This window comes from Humulus lupulus, chromosome 9, assembly GCF_963169125.1.
Source record: "Humulus lupulus chromosome 9, drHumLupu1.1, whole genome shotgun sequence".
In the NCBI taxonomy this organism is placed as follows: domain Eukaryota; kingdom Viridiplantae; phylum Streptophyta; class Magnoliopsida; order Rosales; family Cannabaceae; genus Humulus; species Humulus lupulus.
The window spans coordinates 34,643,311-34,649,673 of record NC_084801.1 but is presented as its reverse complement, the minus strand read 5'-3'; the positions used below and the strand labels follow the sequence as shown (position 1 = coordinate 34,649,673).

The window sequence follows — 6,363 nt, the reverse complement described above, 5'->3', positions numbered from 1 at the left end:
AATAAATAATATTATATTTAAAAGAATGACAAAAACTTATTACAAGAAAAATTAAACCAAAATTTTTTCTATTTTAAAAAAAAATAAAATAATATGATTACCTTTTAGATCACAAACTACCATATTAGGTACAAAACATTCATGATATTATTCAAATCACATTGCAATGATTGGAGAAGAAGTTTGTTTAATCTTGATAAAAGAAAAATGTTATTCTAATTTATTATGTAGTTATTGTTAATATTTATCCCCTAAAAGCATGTAAAGACATTTTATTGATTTAAATAAAAGTACAACTTTATTATATTTGAATATTATAATAATTGTTTGAATAATTTATATAAATATTAAGAAAATTCAATATTCATTTATGAGGATATGATCTTATATTAGTACGAGATAATTAAGATCATATACAATGAAGAAAATTTGGTATTAAAAGTGTAAATCAGAGTTACGCAGCGGAATGAGTCTTTTAAAAAAAATTATTAATACCAGTCACTATCATACATATATAGATATATTAAATCACTTACAAATATATTAGAGATTACCACTTGAAGCCTATCAAGAATTCATGAATCTTTTTGTAAAAATCAAGGATCTTCCAATTCAGATTTTGAAAGCTCACACCTTGCTCTTCCAGACCAACCCTCAAACACACAAGGACGTGTGTGGGCACATAGGATTCAAAATGTTGATTTAGATTTCTACAGATGTACTCAAAATATGAGATCTAAAGATGTTTGATTGAGAGAAGATGTATTGAATAATTTTTCAGGTTTAGAAAATGTTATCGCTTTCTTTTCAAAAAGAGAGTGTGATAGTCTAAACTTTTAATCACTTAAAACAACTTATTCCTGAAAGTATCGCTATTTCAGTTTTATAAAAATAATTAAATTAATTAATTAATTTTTATTTTATTAAAATAAAACTGATCAATTATGAACTCTTTAATTATTTAAGTTAAATCATATTTAAAAGAATAATTAAATAAACCAATTATTTGAAATTCAAAATTCAAATCCGAGTGATATCTAATATCCATGTGTGTCGCCCTACATAATTAGGATTATCCATAATTTTCTCATTTGTTTGTTTAATTAATATTTAAGGAAAAATAATCATAACAAAATAAATATCGGTTAATTAAAAATTAACTTTATCTTAAAATGTCAATTTTAAATAAATAAATATCTTATTATAAATAAGATAATTATTAATCTTTCCCTTTATATTAATCTAAGTGTTGCACCCAGATTTCGAGCATGAGAAATTATGATCCCGAAATATAGGCTCGTTAGGTGTAAGCTCGAAATAAGCATAGTCATCATTTGATCCACCAGTTAGAGACAGCTTCGCAGTAAATGACGACCTCGTGAGCTCGAGCAGAGTGTAATCTCAAAGATGTTCCCGAGCTTATGAGATAGGTTCGTAACTCGCAATATCAAGGGTTCAACACTTGTATAAGTTGATGCATCTCTTGCCCTTAGACAAGATGGTTCGAGCTTGAGAAGTGTAAGCTCGATAGTAATGACTTTGTCAATGGTTACTTATTGGGAGCATAGGCGAAGCAAGATGATGAGCTTGTGATAGATGAATAATCTCGAAGGCGTAATGAACCCAGTATCTAAGCTAGTCGATTACGTGTGAATGTATTTGTTATTGTTAAATCCCTATGTTTAAGGGATATGATGTAATTAGTTATCCGATCCCACATTATATGGGATATTATTATACACATAGTGAATAATGCATTAATGAGCATTATATTATTTGATTGACAGAATATCTTCCCGAAGTATGTGGGAACGGATTCTGAAACCTCCTCTACTCCATTTGTAAGGGACCGAAAAACTGATTTCTGGAGAGAAAACTCTGGGCAACGATTTTTTGAAAGTTTCCAGAAGACTCCCAAGTGTTAATAACACAGACTCGTGGACTAGGAAGAGTTTAACTGTTGAACCACGTAAAAAGATCGTATTTTCATCTTTCGATTTCACCCCCTTTAATATATTCTTGTTTAATTGCTCTCCTTTTTAAGTTGACGAAAAACGGCGTCAATAGTTTGGTGCTTTCATTGAGAGCCATTAAACAGTGCGTGAGTCTGTTTAGTCAGAGAGCCTCTCAGATTAACAATGGCTACAAATGATCCCAATATACCTGAGGAGGAAATTCTTGATGAAGATGAATACCCCCGACGGCCTGGGAAGCAGCCTATGGTGGATCTCGATCCCGACAAGAGGAGTGACTCGTCTAACTCCCGGAGACCACCTACTCCCAGGGCCAACGAGGATATGTACTATAATCCCGAGAGATATGTTCCAATTGTGGAACTTGAGAATCGCCAACTGCGCAAACAGTTGGCGGAAGCTAAAAAATGCAATGAAGAGCTAGCCAGACTAGCTGCTGAAGCACAGGCTCCTCCCCGAGACACTCATGCCCCACCTCCTCAAGACATTCAAGTCCCACCTCGCAGGCCTAGGGGACGCCCTCGTAAGAATGCGGCCACCAAGAGGGCAGGACAAGTTCTACCCTCGATGGCCCATCCTGCTCCACCAAGACCCCGTAGGAGTAACTGGCTAAGGGTGCTGCCAACCCCACTGTAGAAGCACAAATGGGAATAGGGAATAACCGAGCCCCCTTAGTGACTCGGACCCCAAATCTTGGTGCCACGTAGAACGTTCCGGAACCTGATCGAGCGAATTCGAGACCATCTAGGCCCCATAATGGGAGGCAACCACCTTCTCCAATAAGGCACCCACCATCGCCGATAATGTAAAGAACACCCTAAACTAGTACTTAATGAAACATTCACATTTCGTTGTTTTTTAAAGGAAAGCCACTTATTATAAAGGTTTTAGTGGGTTCTTGCTTAAAATATGCAAGCTGGGCCCAATAGTTTTAAAAGAAAATATGAGTTTTTATGCAAAGTTCAAAAAAAAAACAACCAATAATTTAAGTCCCACTGATAAGTTTAAAAAGTCTCATAAAACATAACATTATTAAAATGGCATCTTTAAGTGATCGTTTTTCATCCATAGGATGCCCCACGCCATACACACCAGGACGATAGAACTTCCCACATCACCACGCGTGCCATGGAGAAACCTATTTGCTACCTGTAAGGGAAAGTAAGGGGGTGAGCTAAAAGCCCAGTAAGGAAGTACAAACAATAAGCAAGTAAGATACAACAAATTACAAACACTATCGTTCATCTTTATACATCATAGCATCGTCGTAACAAACATCATATCATCATCATAACATAACATCATCATAACATAAACAACATAGCATCATCATATCATAACATCATCATAACATAAACACCATAGCACATTCATACAAAATTCCTTGTGAACATGGCCCGCTAACTTGTCCATGCCACCCTTTGAGGTAAACAGGAGGCTCTGGTCCTTGAATAACCTCGGCGCGTCTGCCCTTGGAGTTATGTCTTTATATCCTTAGTAACTTGGGTTACGTCTTCATATCCTTAGCAACCCATTTTGATGTGTCGCGTTCATCACGCTAACATCCATTCATAACATAACATATTCATACAAGCCAACATATCATCACATTATGGCATTCATAATTCATAACATTTCATTCACACAACAGTCTTACCATTCACATCATAAACAATCATAAATTCTATCTAACTTCCTTACCTCAGGTCCGAGCTAAGTAAATTCACAACCTCTCAACGAGCCTATACCATAATCAAAACGACATTTCTTAGCTTCATAAAATTACTATTTTGCCCTTTCATACAACTCATGTGTGAATGATCCATGCACACATAATAAGAGTTACATACACAACATGCAAATATACTTAATTACACATAAGGCCATAAAAGAATAATGCTCATTTTACCTACTTTGCATGCATGATCTTTCTATAAAAACCACATGGTTGAATAATAGACATAATTTTGGACGTAAAAGTGTATTTGCATGTAATGCATACGTGGGAACGTTGCGTAATTGTGGCGTTTAAAAACGATAATTCTACACGTCTTTCTTCTATCGTTTTAAAATTAATAGACTTGTAACATGCTTTGCTTACCATTATTTATTTTCTTAAAATTTCTAGGTTGATTAAATCTCTCAAGACATTATTTTTATTTTTAAAATAATTTTATTTAGCTTAAGAAAAAAAGAAAAAAAATATGTGACAAATCCATTTATTATTTTCAAATTACAAAGAAATAACAAAGGCTTGGAATTTATTTAAAATACCTATGATTACCATGTTTCCTTAGAAAAATCAATTTAATATTGGTTAATTATGTTACATAAATGATGTGAGAAAAATATATTTTAAGTGTGGAAAAATATATTTTATTTGAATTATTTTAAGGCTTAGTTTTTATGTAACATAAATTCATAAGTGACAATTAAATAATTATTTTAAACCTCTTAAACTAAACTTTCAGCCACCATTTTATTTCCTTAAAAATCACAAATAAATTGAATTCAATATTTTTCTTAATCAAAATAAAGAAAAATCATAACTATTAAAATATACACTCATACCATATTAAAAATGCTATTTTTAATATTACCATAATTTAGGGTATTAATTTTATTTCAAATACTAATCAAATTCATTTTATTGAAACACACTTCACACTTTTTTTTTTTAACAAAAATTCCAGCAATCATATTTATTATCAAAAATCACCATATTGAATTTAAAACCTCATATTTTTCTAAAAATATAATAAAAATTCTGTAGGTAATTACTTGAGTAAAATATCATTTTATTGTGACTTAAAATACCCTTTTTAATTTCATAAAATCAACATAGCATTAAGGACATTACTTATGTATGCAAATCACTTTTTCACCAAACTTTTACCCAATTATTCACAAAAATCAGCAAGCATAATTACTCATGAAATTCATCTTTTATCTCATGGCTTTTCAAAATTTCACATAAAATCATACATGTCCAATAAACACAATAACTCACAAATCCTATCATTCTCTTATTATACAAATAATTCTAAGAATATCACTAACACATATTCATATGCAACCTTATAAAACCTTATTCTATTCCAATGAATTCATACATGCAATCCAACAAAACAATAATCACAACATGCATTAATACATAAACACCATTATTCAAATATGCCTTTACATTAAACCTAACATGTTTCTATCATTTTTCATGCATTCTATAATTTATTTCTTCACAATATCATATGCATCCTATCAAAATTTATGGATCCAATTATCAAGATTCCCAATTATCATTATACTCAAATTACATAAGTCCTAAAAACATGGATCTAATATATTGAAAATCACAAAACATAAAACAAAATATAAAGGTGATCCTTAGATATGCCTAGGCCGAAATCTCCATATATGCATTCATAAATTATCACTAATCATTATACATAGAAAAATCAACACCAAAACCCTTTTATACATTAAACCATAATACCATTCATGCAAGATCAAAATAACACATTATCGACAAGATAACAAGAACACAAAGTAACCTATTTTCCTACCCAAAACACAAATCCCCTTCAACCATAGTCCCTCTAATAATATTAGTCATCAAAACCATTAACCACAAAATTGAGGGAGGGATTTCAATACCTCTCTTGATAGAAATCAAGAATCCAATCTAGAAGCACCTCCTTGCTCAAACCCTAGGGGTTGTATTTTTTTGAATATCAAGATGGAGAAGAAGATGAACAAAAGTTAGAGACAACCCAAATCAAAATACTAGATTTAACATAAGGAATCTTAAAACAAACAAGAGCCTTACCCTAGCTTGAACCCTTCTTCTTCTTCTTCTTCTTTTTCTTCTTTTTCTTCCTTTCTTTCTTCTCCTCCTTCTCTCTAGAAATGGCAGCCCCTTCTCTCTAGCACGCCACTCTCTCTCTCTCTATCTTCTCTCTAGGTCACGGCCAAATGGCCTCTTTTCCTTCATGTCTCCTTTTTAATTCCTATTTTTCTCATAAAGCCTCACCAAAATAGATGGTAATTTCCCTAATCCACTCATCTAATTAAGACTAAAATCCTTTATAATAAAGAGTAATTTAATTGAATTAAAATTGTCAAATTTCCCTTACCCAATATTAGCTATAATTCCCCAAAATCATGTCTAATTGATTGAAAAATATATAAAGGAAATAAGCCATTTCCTTTTCCTACACCAAACCATCCATCACCTTTCCCTTTTCCTCTTTTATTTTATTTTTTTATTTAAATTAAACAACTCAATTATATCAAATAAAAGGAAATTATAAAATGTGTAGAAAAACCCACACATGTGCATCACATTACCATGCACTTGCACACACTAAATCACTAGGGTGCATCACTATCT

At 31.9% G+C, this 6,363-nt stretch overlaps 1 long non-coding RNA gene across 1 annotated transcript; it reads right to left on the bottom strand.

Annotated features, from left to right (window-relative positions):
* Window positions 1-2,895: 2,895 nt before the first annotated feature.
* LOC133802305 (uncharacterized) lies at window positions 2,896-5,935 on the bottom strand. Its single transcript, XR_009877239.1, has 3 exons — window positions 5,800-5,935; window positions 5,628-5,680; window positions 2,896-3,122 (listed from the first exon to the last, which is right to left on the bottom strand). It is a non-coding gene; the product is annotated as an uncharacterized LOC133802305 (long non-coding RNA).
* Window positions 5,936-6,363: the final 428 nt, after the last annotated feature.